The 13,032-nt window shown below is 34.8% G+C and overlaps 1 protein-coding gene and 1 non-coding gene across 6 annotated transcripts in view; both read left to right on the top strand.

The window, feature by feature from the left end:
- The window catches only part of SGCZ (sarcoglycan zeta), a 1,021,521-nt gene that overhangs the window by 341,020 nt on the left and 667,469 nt on the right, over positions 1–13,032 (top strand).
- On the top strand, positions 10,472–10,553 carry MIR383 (microRNA 383). The gene has a single exon (NR_049181.1). It is a non-coding gene; the product is annotated as a microRNA 383 (primary transcript).

Genomic DNA, 13,032 nt, shown 5'->3' with positions numbered 1-13,032 from the left:
CGAATTGATAATATTTTATTTATTTGGGTGTTTTGGTTGGTTACCAGGATTATGAAATGGCTCATACTAGTTGTTTCGTCCATATTTTCATTGTTTTGGAGAGGAAATGAGTTCAGCAAGCTCCTCACTGCCCTTGCGGAAGTCAGTTCCCCATGATAACTTTTAATTTTCACAAAGAATTTTGAGTCATGGTGGTTTTATCCCCAATTTCAAACAAGTGAATTATGATTCAGAAATGAAACAATCTATGTAACATCATGTTCCTTGTTTATAACATAGAATTTAACCCAAATATTTTTCTCCTTTTCCCTAGTACTGTATTTTTTCCACTTTATCACAGCTCATTCACTTTACCACCATTTACTTAAATTTTAGATGCCTTGCCTTGGAAGAAATCTCAGAAATAACCAGGTTCTAGTTTCTCTTTTTACAGATAAGGAAGCTTTGGTGCAAAGTGCTGAAACACAGTGCTAGAGATTTTATTGCTAGCCACTCTAATACATGCTCTTTGTACTTGATGCCTACTTACCTCAATTGAATGGTGAGTTAATTAAGAAGTTCATTATGGACCTAGAGGATAATTATTCTCTTCAAAACACTTCTTTATTTTGATTTGAGTCTCAGTACATTTCCACAGGATTCATTTATCTAAAATGGTAATGTTGTGTTGAGCTACATGGGAGATGTAGCTAGTTTTCTATTACCATATGAAAAATTCCCACAGGCTTTGCAACACAGAGCAACATTCATGGGTTATTTCACAGTTTATTAGTCAGACACAGGGGCATGGCATGATTGGTTTATCTTCTCAGACTCTCACTCTGGCCAAACTCAGCATGATGAAAGAATGTATTCTCATTTGTTGCTCGGGCTACTCTTTCAAGCTCAGTCAGGTTGTTGCCACTTCCTTGCAACCATAGGAATGAGATCCCTGTTTTCATTTTGGATTTTAGCTAAGAGATGCTCTCAGTTCTTGCTCCAAAGCCATCAGTGAAAATTCTTTCCCCTCCTGAATCCCTCTTACTCTTTAATCTCTTCAGGAAGAACTAAATCCCTTTTAAGGGTGAACCCACCTGATTAGGCCAGGATCACCCAGAATCATGTCCTTTATCAAATCAGTCGATTTGGGACTGTAATTACATCCATAAAATTGTTTCACAGAGGTATGTAGATTATTCTTTGACTGACTAGGAGAAAATGAATGTACCTAAGAGGGTGGAATCAGGGGAGTCATCTTAAAATTCTAATGCAATAGATGCGAATTTTGTTTCATTCATAACAATCCCATCTGGCTTTCAGAAAATAGTACTTAGGCCCATATGCATTCACTGAAGATAGTACACTACCTGATATACACTTTGGGATTCACCATGCCCAGAAGTCATTGCGTTTAAAAAGAAAACTTGAAGTTCAGTCTAGATTTGATATTGTATATAGAAGAGGATCTGCATGTCAAGGACACCTAGGGGAAATAAAGAAAAAACATATATTAGAATATAATATTAAAACATAATACAAATATAATACATATTATAGTATATTATTTGTCCTGCTTTAATTAAATTACATGAATAAATTCAGTGAAATTTAAATTTAGTGAAATTTAAATCAAATTTAGTGAAATTTAAACCAATAGCTTTTTGTTGAATAAAAATCAGTAGAGTAAAAAAAAAAAAAAAAATCAGCTTCCACCCCAAGAATTTATATTTAGTTCCAAATATCCTTCATAGAATTGAAATTAAACTTATCTACAAAATGTGCTTGTAGCAGAAACCAGGTCACAATTATGATTCAAGTCATATTTAGCTCTGGATAATTGACTCTAAGCATTACCACATAAATTATTATGTTTACTTAAACAGTATAGCACAATAATTAGGCTGGCAACCAGAAGACCATTTTCTTTTCAAAGATGTTAAAATACTTAAATTATTCCTAGGGAAAACTACAAAGTCCTATTACTAAAGACATTTTTCTTTGTCACTGGAAGAAAATAAAATTTGAAGTTCTAAAATTGATGAATAATATTTTTAGTTGAAAAGTATGTCCCTGACACTTACCACACTTTAATCTTTTTCTTCAGAATTCCAAAAGTCAGTCACAGTTTTCCTTTACTTGTAGCCTTTGTTGTAATTAGGTTATGTCCTCTATGTTGGTAAGTCTTATGACTATGGCACAAGCAAGAATAAATGTCTTAATTTCATATCTTTTTTCCCCACAAGTTATAAATTTCTCTTGCTTCCAAGGAGCTTAAGGGGAATTGGACAAATAATATTACAGAAGCATGCGTCTGAAATTTATTTTCCCTTTTTTAAGGTTTCTTTTCCTGGTTAGGTATCCATGTGGCCAGAAGTTTTTAAGAGTAAAATGATGTTTCTTAAACAGTATCTGACCATTGGTCAACAAAGATCAGCTGAAGAAGCTGGGGTTCCTCATGAAATTCTGATGAAAATTAACTTCTCATCTTTATTCCTGTGGAAACTGAAGTCAGATGTTGGTTGAATGGAGAAATCCTGTTCCATCAATGAGTTAAGTCCATGAACTTATCTAAATGTTTTAACTCTGAAAATGTGTTATTGTATAATGACTCCTCTTGATCTTAATTAGTGAACATTCCACTGCTTCAGAACATTCCAATACTAGTAGTATGTATTCCAACTTGAGGAATTTTTTTCAGAACTCTAGCCACCCTGCCTTTCTAGCAAAGTGTGGTCACTTCTCAGGTGGTTTATAACTGGTCCTGAAGTCCACAGAACTCGAGAGTCTCTGAAGTTGTCCAGAGGCAATCTACAACTCAGTAACATGGAGGATATGTATTATAGATTATAAAATATATACGCATCATGTTATTAAGATAATTGAATAAACCAGCACATGCATTGAGTATACATTCAGCCTTCCATATATTTGAGTTTCACATTCATATATTCAAGCAATCCTAGATCAGAACTATTATTTTAGACATCTGCAAATTTCCGTAAAGCAAGACTTGAATGTGCTGCATGTTTACAACTATTTACATAAAATTGACATTGTATTTACAACTATTTACATACCATTTACATTATATTAGGTATTATGAGTAATCTAAAAATGATTATTCTAGTTTACTCATAATACGTAACCTGAGATCTGAGGATGTATCTTGGTTATATGTAAATAATATGCTGTTGTATATAAGGGTCCGTATATTAGGGATCTGAAAATTGTGGTATTCTTGTGGGTTCTAGAAACAATCCCCTACAGATACCAAGGGACTACTGTACCCATCTATGCCCTTTTCTCTTTTATAGCACTTATAGAATAGCTATCGTCTCACAAGCTCTTACCTCCCAGCCAAAGATAGTCCTCTGATGCCTTCTAGGCATCCTTTTTGTTAATGTCCACCAGTGGGAAGTAACAGACCTTATATGAAATCCATCCTATTATTAGGCAACTACTGTTATAAAAACAGTTTCTGTTAAACTGACCTAGAATCCAACTTCATTTAATTTATGGCATGGATCTGCATGGCTCTTTGGAACCATGCATAGTTAATAAAATATGTCAAATATTTGAAAAACTATATTAATTCATTCTCTATTTTATTTCTAAATCCCCAAATCATTGAAATTTGTTCAGGTTTCTTTTAGTAGAATTAGGAAACCTAAATAAAATTGACTAATATTTACTAAGTGTCTACTGTGGTCAAATCTGTGTGCTAGGAAGTAGGGTAAATAAAAAGATAAAGGAATTTATCTTCCATTTCAAGGAATTTATAATTAATTCAGTAAAATATCCTACTCTGGTATTTAAAAAAATATTTTCAAGGACATAAACAATTAGCTGATGACTCAAGCCTGGCGGGGACTATGGTGCCTTTAGATTACATTGAGATTTAATTGCATATATACAGACATTGTATAGTTTAAAGAGCTGCCTAAACTGCATTCTGTTCATGGAGAACGAGGAGTCTTCTTTCCCCAAGGCCAACTTTTCAGCTTTCATAAAAGATACTGATTCTCTTACCATTGTGAATATCCAATTAAATAGAATTTTTCTTCTGAAGAGTTCAACCACTCTAGATATTAATAGCAACCACCATTGTAATAAAAATACCCACATATACAGAGAGAACCACATAATAATTGTGATTATTTTGGAGAACAATATAAGAAGAGCATCATAGTTCTTATATTTCAGGTAATAAAATTGAAGAATTTTGAGGTTTTATTGTAAGAGCATATCATACTCATGTAAGAGATTACATTCATTGTAGATTCTGTAACTTTGCATTTTAAAATTCTGTGCCAGTTGTCTGTTTCATATCAATATGTGCTTTGCAAAGGCTTAAATTAGTATGTGTAAAACAATAGTCAAATTGAAATTCAATTTACTCTCTTCAGAAAAATCAGTTACTCAGTTTAGTCATTCTATCAATTAATTAATTTGTTCCATGCTAAGCACTGTACTAATAATACAAAAATGAAAGAGATACACCAAGTTCACTGTTTCATAAGGGAATCAGGAATCATGGGAAATAACCATATCAAAAAGTATGTTGATCAGGACAGTTACAGCTATACCAGTGTCTCAAAGGAGAGATTAATAAGTCTTGACTGGGCTGGCTAGGGAACGTGTCCCAGAGAAAGAAGCACAAAAAATGCAAGATATAAGCGGAGTTTGGCAGGGAGGAAGGATGCTGAGTCATGTGTGGGCAGCAACTGTGAATATCATTTCATTGCTGTCTTCCCAGGACCTAGCACCATTTTTCTGCAGAGAGTAAATTTCAGTAAAAATATTCAGTGAAAATACGATTTCCAGGCAATGAAAATGGCAAATGCAAAGACATGGGAGTGTGAAACAGTTTGACAGAATCTTGAAACTGACATTAGCCAAGAATGTCTAAAATATAGAGACAGTGCTAAGGAGGGAGGCAGGAACTCACATATGGGGAATTTTGCATGTGATATAGGATTTTCTAACAAATATTTTCACCATATGGTTACTTTTCAGGCATTTCAACTTTATTATTTGAACATGTAATGCATTGCAAAAATTTTAGAAACATATCTCTGCTTTTCCAAGAAAGAAAGAATGAGAGAAAGGAAGGGAGGGCAGGAGGGAGAACATCAAACAAATTGCACTTGTGATGAAGATTGGCCTAGAAATTGGAAGATGAGATTGAAACCAAGAACTGGTTTGTGGAAATTTTCGCTTGTCTAGAATTTCAAATAATTTTGCCAAAACACCCATATATACATGGATCCTAGGCACAAGCAAAACAAAACACAGCAAAACAAAAACCAGTGTTCTTACCAAGAAGCTGCAGTTTGAGGGGCAATATCCTAGTTCTTCTTCCTACCTTGGGCAGATTTGCCACCCCCAAAACCTGCTATATATTAAAATTAAGAATCTGACATTGTGGAAAAACAGGGCCCAATAAACAAGTATGTATGTATGTATTCCTTTTCTTTCTTATATTCATAGTACCAAAATAATAATCATGCTTCTTTTCAAAGCTTTTGCATGTCGATGATAAAATTCTCAAAGTAAAACCAGAGCTTTAAGTCTTATTCCATTGTAACAATTTAGTTTATCTACAACTGGGAGGAGAATTATTTTAAAAGGGAGAACAACAATAAAACCTTCACAATAGACTTTTAAAGAATTATCATTACTTAGACTGAGAAAGAAGTACCAAATTTTTGCTCCCAAATCAAAGATATATAAATAACACAATAGACTTTTTTTTAACCACAGAAAACTTTCATTGCTTTTTTGTCTGAATCAAAAGAAATTTAACATTAGAATGCTACCTGTGAAGATTCTTTTGTCTATGCTATGCTGTAAGGTTTAAATAGAAAAACAAATATACTCTCATTAACATTCTTCTGTAGAATATCAAAATTAACAACTTAAATCATCTACAACCCAATTTTCGTTAGAATCTTGGAGATTCCTTCAGAATTAAGTGCTTACAGAGGCAAATTAATGAGGAGGAGTCTCTAATGTGCCATTTCGTGATACTGTAAACACCTAACTCCATAAGTATTTTATAAATTGTGTTGGTTATTTGCTTTGCCAAAGAATTCTTCCCTTTATAGGAAATTCACCAGAGAATTTCTTTAATTAGCTAGCTCCCTAAGTGCATGTAAAATAGGGAGAGAAGCAGTCTCTAAGCTTCATAGCTCCTTTTAGAAGATTATCCTGTTTCTGTTTTTAACTTTTTGGATTAAGTATTATCTTTATGCAGATCTCCTGCCTGATCCATTACATAACCCAAGTGCACTAAGATTCTCTGAATATCCTGCTAGGCTCAGAGTAAGGTCAGGGAGTCCACAGAGATACATGATGCCTGTACCTGCAGTCACAGAACAAACAAATAACACTGCCATCCCTCGCTTTCAGGCAGCCTCACCCAGTTCTGTCACCACAGTAATGCAGATTGAGTCATTCCAAGGGCTCATTTTGCTCCTTTCCTGTTGGAAGGGGAAGAAGTCATTAACTTGTAGAGGAGAAATCTTTGAGTTTAAGGGTAGACATCACAAAGTGGTGAGGTATGGGGGGCTTTCTAGAGAGAAGATATGATGGGGAAAAAAAAAAAAAAAAAAGTCAGGATCCTTGTGAATTACAGGGTGTATTCCGACCAAGTGGTTTAACTGGAGTAAGGGGCAGAAGTGATCTGGAAGTGAGACAATGGGGTGAGAAAAGAAAGGTCAACTCATGATAGGATAGCTTGAGTCTGATGATAAAGAAACTTTAATGTAATGCTAAAGATATTGTGTTTGTTGTATAGGTAGCAGGGACTATTAAAACATTTTCAATAACTGAGTATTATGATTAAAGCATGGTTTTCCCCACCAAAACTTGAATCTTGTAGCAGAGTATAGGATGTAATTGAGGATGGGGAGAAGCAAAGCCAGAGAGGCCAGACGGTAAGTTTCATAAAGGCCCATCTAAAAGAGAATACAGATTTGAACTGTGGTATCATTATTAAAAAGGAGAGAGAAGCAACAGATTGAAACATTGTATGAAAAGGAGAATAGAAGAATTTGCAGACCAACTGAATAGGGACTGTGGATGAGAGGGCAGAGACACACATAGTCCTCTAGTTTTTGACTATTTTTTGACTATTTTTAAAAATCTAAAACAATTCATTACGTACAATGGTTAAATTGCTTGTTTTGACCATAATGTTGAGATTTCTCTTCCCACCAGGAAATACTGTATTACAGAGTCAAACACTTGGTTTTATTAATTTAATTGAGTTTTAGAGTTGGAGAAGTCTCTTGATCAGGGTAGAATTTCTGTTTTCCATCATGTTGCCTGTTCTATTTATTACTCTAAGAGAATGTTAATAAGACTGTTTGCTATGAAAGAATTACTCAGCGTTGGGGGACAGATAAGAAACATTTCTTCCTGGGACTCAGCCCCAGAGACTCTGATTTAATTTTGTTATTATTTTCTATTGGACTAATTGGCAGAAGCTGTGGAACTAAAGGTTTTAGTCTTTATTTTGTAGAAATCTTTACTATTGTCAAGTTGTTCTCCAGAAAATCTCTATTCTGTTACATTCTCAGTAGATCACAAGGACGCTCAGACTCTTATCAACAGTAGATATTATCATCTTTATAAAAACCTTACCAAGTTGATAGCAGACAGATATTGCTTTAGTAGTTTGCAGTTGTTTGGAAACTAGATAGGTTGACTACAGTTTGTAATATTATCCATTTGCAGTTCTTTTTCTTTGAATCTCTTCACTTCAAACCTGAACCTTTATGCATTGATGTCATCAGATATTAGTATGAACTTACAAAATTCTCCCTCTTGAGCAGATTTAGGATTTATGGCGGTATATGCTATTGATGTACCAGGACAGCGATTGTCCCATTTGTTCTAATTGAATCATAACATGGCAATCTTATATCATCTCTTAGCTAAATTTTATTTTTTTATTTATTTTATTTATTTTTTTATTTTTTTTGTCTTTTTGCTATTTCTTTGGGCCACTCCCGCGGCATATGGAGGTTCCCAGGCTAGGGGTCGAATCAGAGCTGTAGCCACTGGCCTATGCCAGAGCCACAGCAATGAGGGATCCCAGCCGCGTCTGTGACCTACACCACAGCTCACGGCAACACCGGATCGTTAACCCACTGAGCAAGGGCAGGGACCGAACCCGCAACCTCATGGTTCCTAGTCAGATTTGTTAAGCACTGCGCCACGACGGGAACTCCATCTTAGCTAAATTTTAAACATTACAAGGCATGTGCTAAGAATTGAACTCATGTCTTGACCACAGCCACCTTCTTAACCCTGCCCTCAACTTAAATAGTTAACAATATGTTTTATTTTGCTGAACTCAGAAAGTACTAGTCATAGATTTAAATATTTCAGATGAAAGTTCTGGAGAAATTTTGTGCTGCATAGAGAAATTGAATTGTCAGTAACTACATTATAGCCTTGTTTGTTATCACTGGAAAATGTCTTGCAAAATTCAGGTAGACCCTTAGTGAAAAGTTGGGTCTGTTCCTTTTGTGGCCCTAATCTCAAATCACCAACAATATGAGTCATGAGAAATGAAAGCCTTAGAATTCTATCAAGTGAATTATATGCTGGCAAAGCTATCGCAAGGCTGCCTTTGGAATTTGGCATTACTGTTATGTTACTAGGCATGTTCTGTTTTCAAGCTCATGAAAACCAAAAGGGGAATATTTCTGGGAAAATTTCCTAAAGCTCCTGCCTCTGTGGGTCTTTGCAATAATACAACCACAGTCTGACCATATGTTTCCTTTCAGTATTTTTGATAAGATTTCAGAGTAAGCTTCAGTTAATCAGTATTGATAAAAGGCACTAGGTAGCTGGCAGAGGTGCTTGGAGTTGAGAGGCCAGGAGTTGACCATCCAGTCAAGGCTGGTTTTAAATTGAACCCCATGGCTGTAATTTATCATCCAACCTGGACACTGTGAAGAGTAAAATGGGGTACCAAATGTAAACCAGGATGGGACCAATTGTAGAGAGAGCACTAAACGGGGGAAATAAGAATGGAAACTCCTAGGAAATTACCTTGAAGCTGGATACTGGAGGAAGAGTTAACCAAATAAAGTGAAAGTCAGGATTTCCCAGGAAGGGCCACACTATAGGCCTGCTCAGAACTGGGTGCCCTTGCCACGTATCTGTGTGAATAGTGGCCATAGACATTTGATGCCTGGGGAAAGGGAGACTGGAGAAGGCCATGCTCTGAAGGGTTTATGTGCCTAGCCAGGAGTCTGATGTCAGTTGACCTACTCTCTCCATACCATTTGTGAAAAAAATAATAAATAGAAGCAAACAAAATTCCTGTTGATGTTCTTGAGAAAATCCCCAAAAATATTTAATCAGAAGAACCACTTAATCCTTCTCCTTTTTTCTGAGTAACATAGAAATATATATAGGTGTGTGTATATATATATGTATTTAAAAATACTGTACATTTGTTATAATCATGAGATTTAGAAAGACTGTTGACAACTAGTGAAAACAGCTGGTTTCCTATGATGATGAGAACAAAATACAAAATTAGAGGTTATAAACTTGAATATATTCATTTTAAGAATGACTTAGTTGTACTTGCTAATTTATTCTTAGTATATATTGTTAAACAAACATGTACATTTTTATGTTTTCTCACTGCTTTAAATTCTTTATGGAACAAGGTAGATTCTAATAAACTAGAAGTTATATATTTAATTCCTATGTATTAACTTATTTTATGTAATGCCAATTAACATCCTCTTTTGTGAATTTTGAATGAAGTGGTATGGTGAATCATTTTTCCCATAATTTTTAAAACACCTACTCTTTGCATCAATGTATACAAGATGAAAGTTTTTGTGCCTAAGAATTACTAAATAGTGAAGGAGATGAGGTAAACCAAAAAGGCAAAATAACGATTATATATTTCAATTCCACTTTGTAACTGTACTAAAAGAGATACAGGTTCAGACAGCATACATACAATTGTTAGAGGAATAACATGAAAATTGGGATTGTTACAAAATGGATGATTATGGAGCGTATAACATTTATCCTTTAATATGGGTCTTGAAAGATGCTTGAAAGTTGGGTATAATTTGTGTCAGCAAGGAGGAAGGAAGGCTTAGGACAAGACGTGATCATGGAAAGGCATTGGATATTGTGAATAAATTGGTCTTTTATTCACCCAGAGAAAGAATGGAAAAAGTAAAATTTCAAAGGCTATTGAAACAAACTTGTTTATTTTGTTCCCTTCCTCTCTCCTTTCCTAAACATTTCATTATATGGTACCCGTGTAACACTAGTTTCCCAGTATTGTCATGCTAGAGCTTGTCAAAGATTGATGATGAGCTACTTTGATTCAGTTCTTAAAAGGACAAAGCAAACCACTTTAGTGACTGACTTTTTTTTAACCTGCTTTGTGTATTGTTTGATGAGCCTGCATAATTTATCAAGACACTTCAGAATCTCCACGTCACCTGCTCCTCAGATCAGAAGGTGATTGTGGCTTTGGGTAGATATTAATCAGCCACAGCACTGCCTGGTCAGAAAGAGCAAGTGTCCTAGCCTTTTACCTCATGAGACCTTGTGTGTCCATCCAGTAGGTCCCAAGGGAACTGCATTTGGTGGACTGGAGTGGCCGGCGTGCTTCAGGTGAGATGCGAAGGACAAGGTTTGACCTGTGTTTAGAAGCCTCTCTTTTTCATTAAGCGCCTAATTGTTATTCACCTGAGCACTTTTATTGTTACTTCCTTTACCAGTCTCTGAAAGTTCTATACAATAAAGAGAAAATAAGATAGGCAGAAGTTAGAAGTTCTTGAGCAAAACCATTGAAACTGCAAATAGCACAAACTTACATATGCATGCTTTCATTTAACTTACTTTGAACATGAATGCTGACTTAGTCATGAACAATCAGGTTATTATTAGAAGACCCATTCTGTGACTCTCAGAGGGCAGAGTTGGATTTTTGATGATGAATGTGGCTGCTGACAGGAGCAGTGCATACCATGTCTTCTATTATCAAGTTTCCATTCTGGTTCCCATTGTCAGGAAAGCAAAAGCCCCACAAAAATATTAACCTATGTTTTTAGGAGCTAATACCTCAGTTAGAGTTCAAGAAGATCTGGGAACAATACCCCGGGAATCCAGAAGAGAAATTGATAGATAGAGAGAAATGGTATTACTCCATGAAACACTAGAGGTGGGAGGTGAGCCAAAGACAAATTTTTGTGTTTTACAGTTTTTCCTAAATTTGGTCCTGTTCCAACATAATTACACAAGGCTATAGTTGCCAAAAACTAAATATGAATAAAAATGGAAAAGACAAGATGTTTGTAGGGAAGATTATCAACACCTAGTGATAAGAAAAAAGTCAATAAAATGTTTAAGTGATATGAAAAATAATTCTAGAAATGTTTTCAGGCAATTGTTGAGGAGGTGTTTCCTCAGGATTATGTGTATCCAATGGTAACTTTTATTGAATAAAGTTTTTATTCTGATAAATGTTTACTCAATTATTAAAAAATCAATAGCTTCTCTTATTTTCCTAATATTTAGAAAAATCAGAATCTCTGTAGGTATATATCAATTGGAGATATTTTTGAATATTTTATATCCTATCAACTATTTCCAAGATGTCAAGACTTTGTAAGATATTTTTTACTTTATGCAGTGTTTCTATGTTCCAAATGATTCTTGACCTGAAGGATAATGTTATACTGTACATGCTCCAAATATATAGAGGTATTATTTTGTACCACTTTGAGAAATACTGCACTTGAATGTTTGTGCTTTTATTTCCCAATAGGATTTTGCCAGAGAAGTTTTAACGTATGGTGTCTTTTAAAAATGTGATCGTAGATGTTTAGGGATCAACAATACTCTTAAATGAAAACACTAAGACAAAGGAACATTTAACCTGAGGGTACAAATATATTGCCGAAGCGTATTGAGAAGAAATATCAAAAATGGGCCTAATGAACTTTCCTATGTCAAAGGTTTTACTTCTGCTTATTTTCAAGGATCCCACCACTAGTTTCATTTTCCTTTAATAAAACTTGTTATCCTGTGCATAATCTGGCTTTTTTCTTGGGGGGGAAAGAAAAGTCACAAAATTAGAGAAGATGGGTACAATTTCTTTTTCAACCAACTTAAGAGTCCCAAGAAAGTGTTTCCTCAACTGCCCAGAAGTGTTCAGCAATAGACTAAGACAGTCATGGCACAGACGAGATACAAGTGAAAAATGCCATTCTGCGTGTGGATGACTCAAAGGTGCAAAAAGTATTAAGGTATATTTCCTGTGTAAAATATTATGACCATCTCTTTAGTAAGTAAAGATTTAGATAAGCTATTGATACTTGTTTGATTAAAGTGCTCTTATATTTTAAGAAGCCAAAGTTAAATATTAATATGTTAATTTCTTCTCCCACATAGATGTGATTGTGTCACCATCTTGCATACATTCTTTATAAGCTTTCCTCTACTTTTAGGATAAAGGTCAGACTCTGTGGCAGTTGCGTTTTACACACCAGCCATTATCAAATTTTTATCTCTTAGTTGAAGTTATCTCAGGCATCTTCATGTCTTGTATATGATATTCTTTTCCTTATATTTATCTGCCCCACTAACTCTCACCCTTCAAACTCAGCATATTTGATTTTAATTCCAGAAGATTTCTCTGAAGTATATCTTTTGCACTGCCAGAACTCCACCAACTCCATAGTCAAACTGACCATTCGTTTTGTTTCTCACAATTCCGTCTTATGTATAATACAGTATATTAGTTATTTATTTGCATGAGACTCTCTCCTTTAAAAGACTGTTTAGAACCAAAACCATGTCATTTTTCTTATTGTAACCTCACAACCCAGTACAGTGCCTGCATATTTTAGCTGCCCTTACTAAATGTATATTTGAATGAAAACTTTACATGAATACATGAAATTTAACAGTAGGGAATACAGAATTATTTGATATAAAGCAAACACCAGATATATAATCATCCAAAGGTGTTGCAAACAAATATAGTTTAGCCTA

Source organism: Sus scrofa, chromosome 17, assembly GCF_000003025.6.
Source record: "Sus scrofa isolate TJ Tabasco breed Duroc chromosome 17, Sscrofa11.1, whole genome shotgun sequence".
Lineage (NCBI taxonomy): Eukaryota > Metazoa > Chordata > Mammalia > Artiodactyla > Suidae > Sus > Sus scrofa.
The sequence above is the reverse complement of the archived record's forward strand: the minus strand, read 5'-3'. Positions and strand labels throughout refer to the sequence as shown.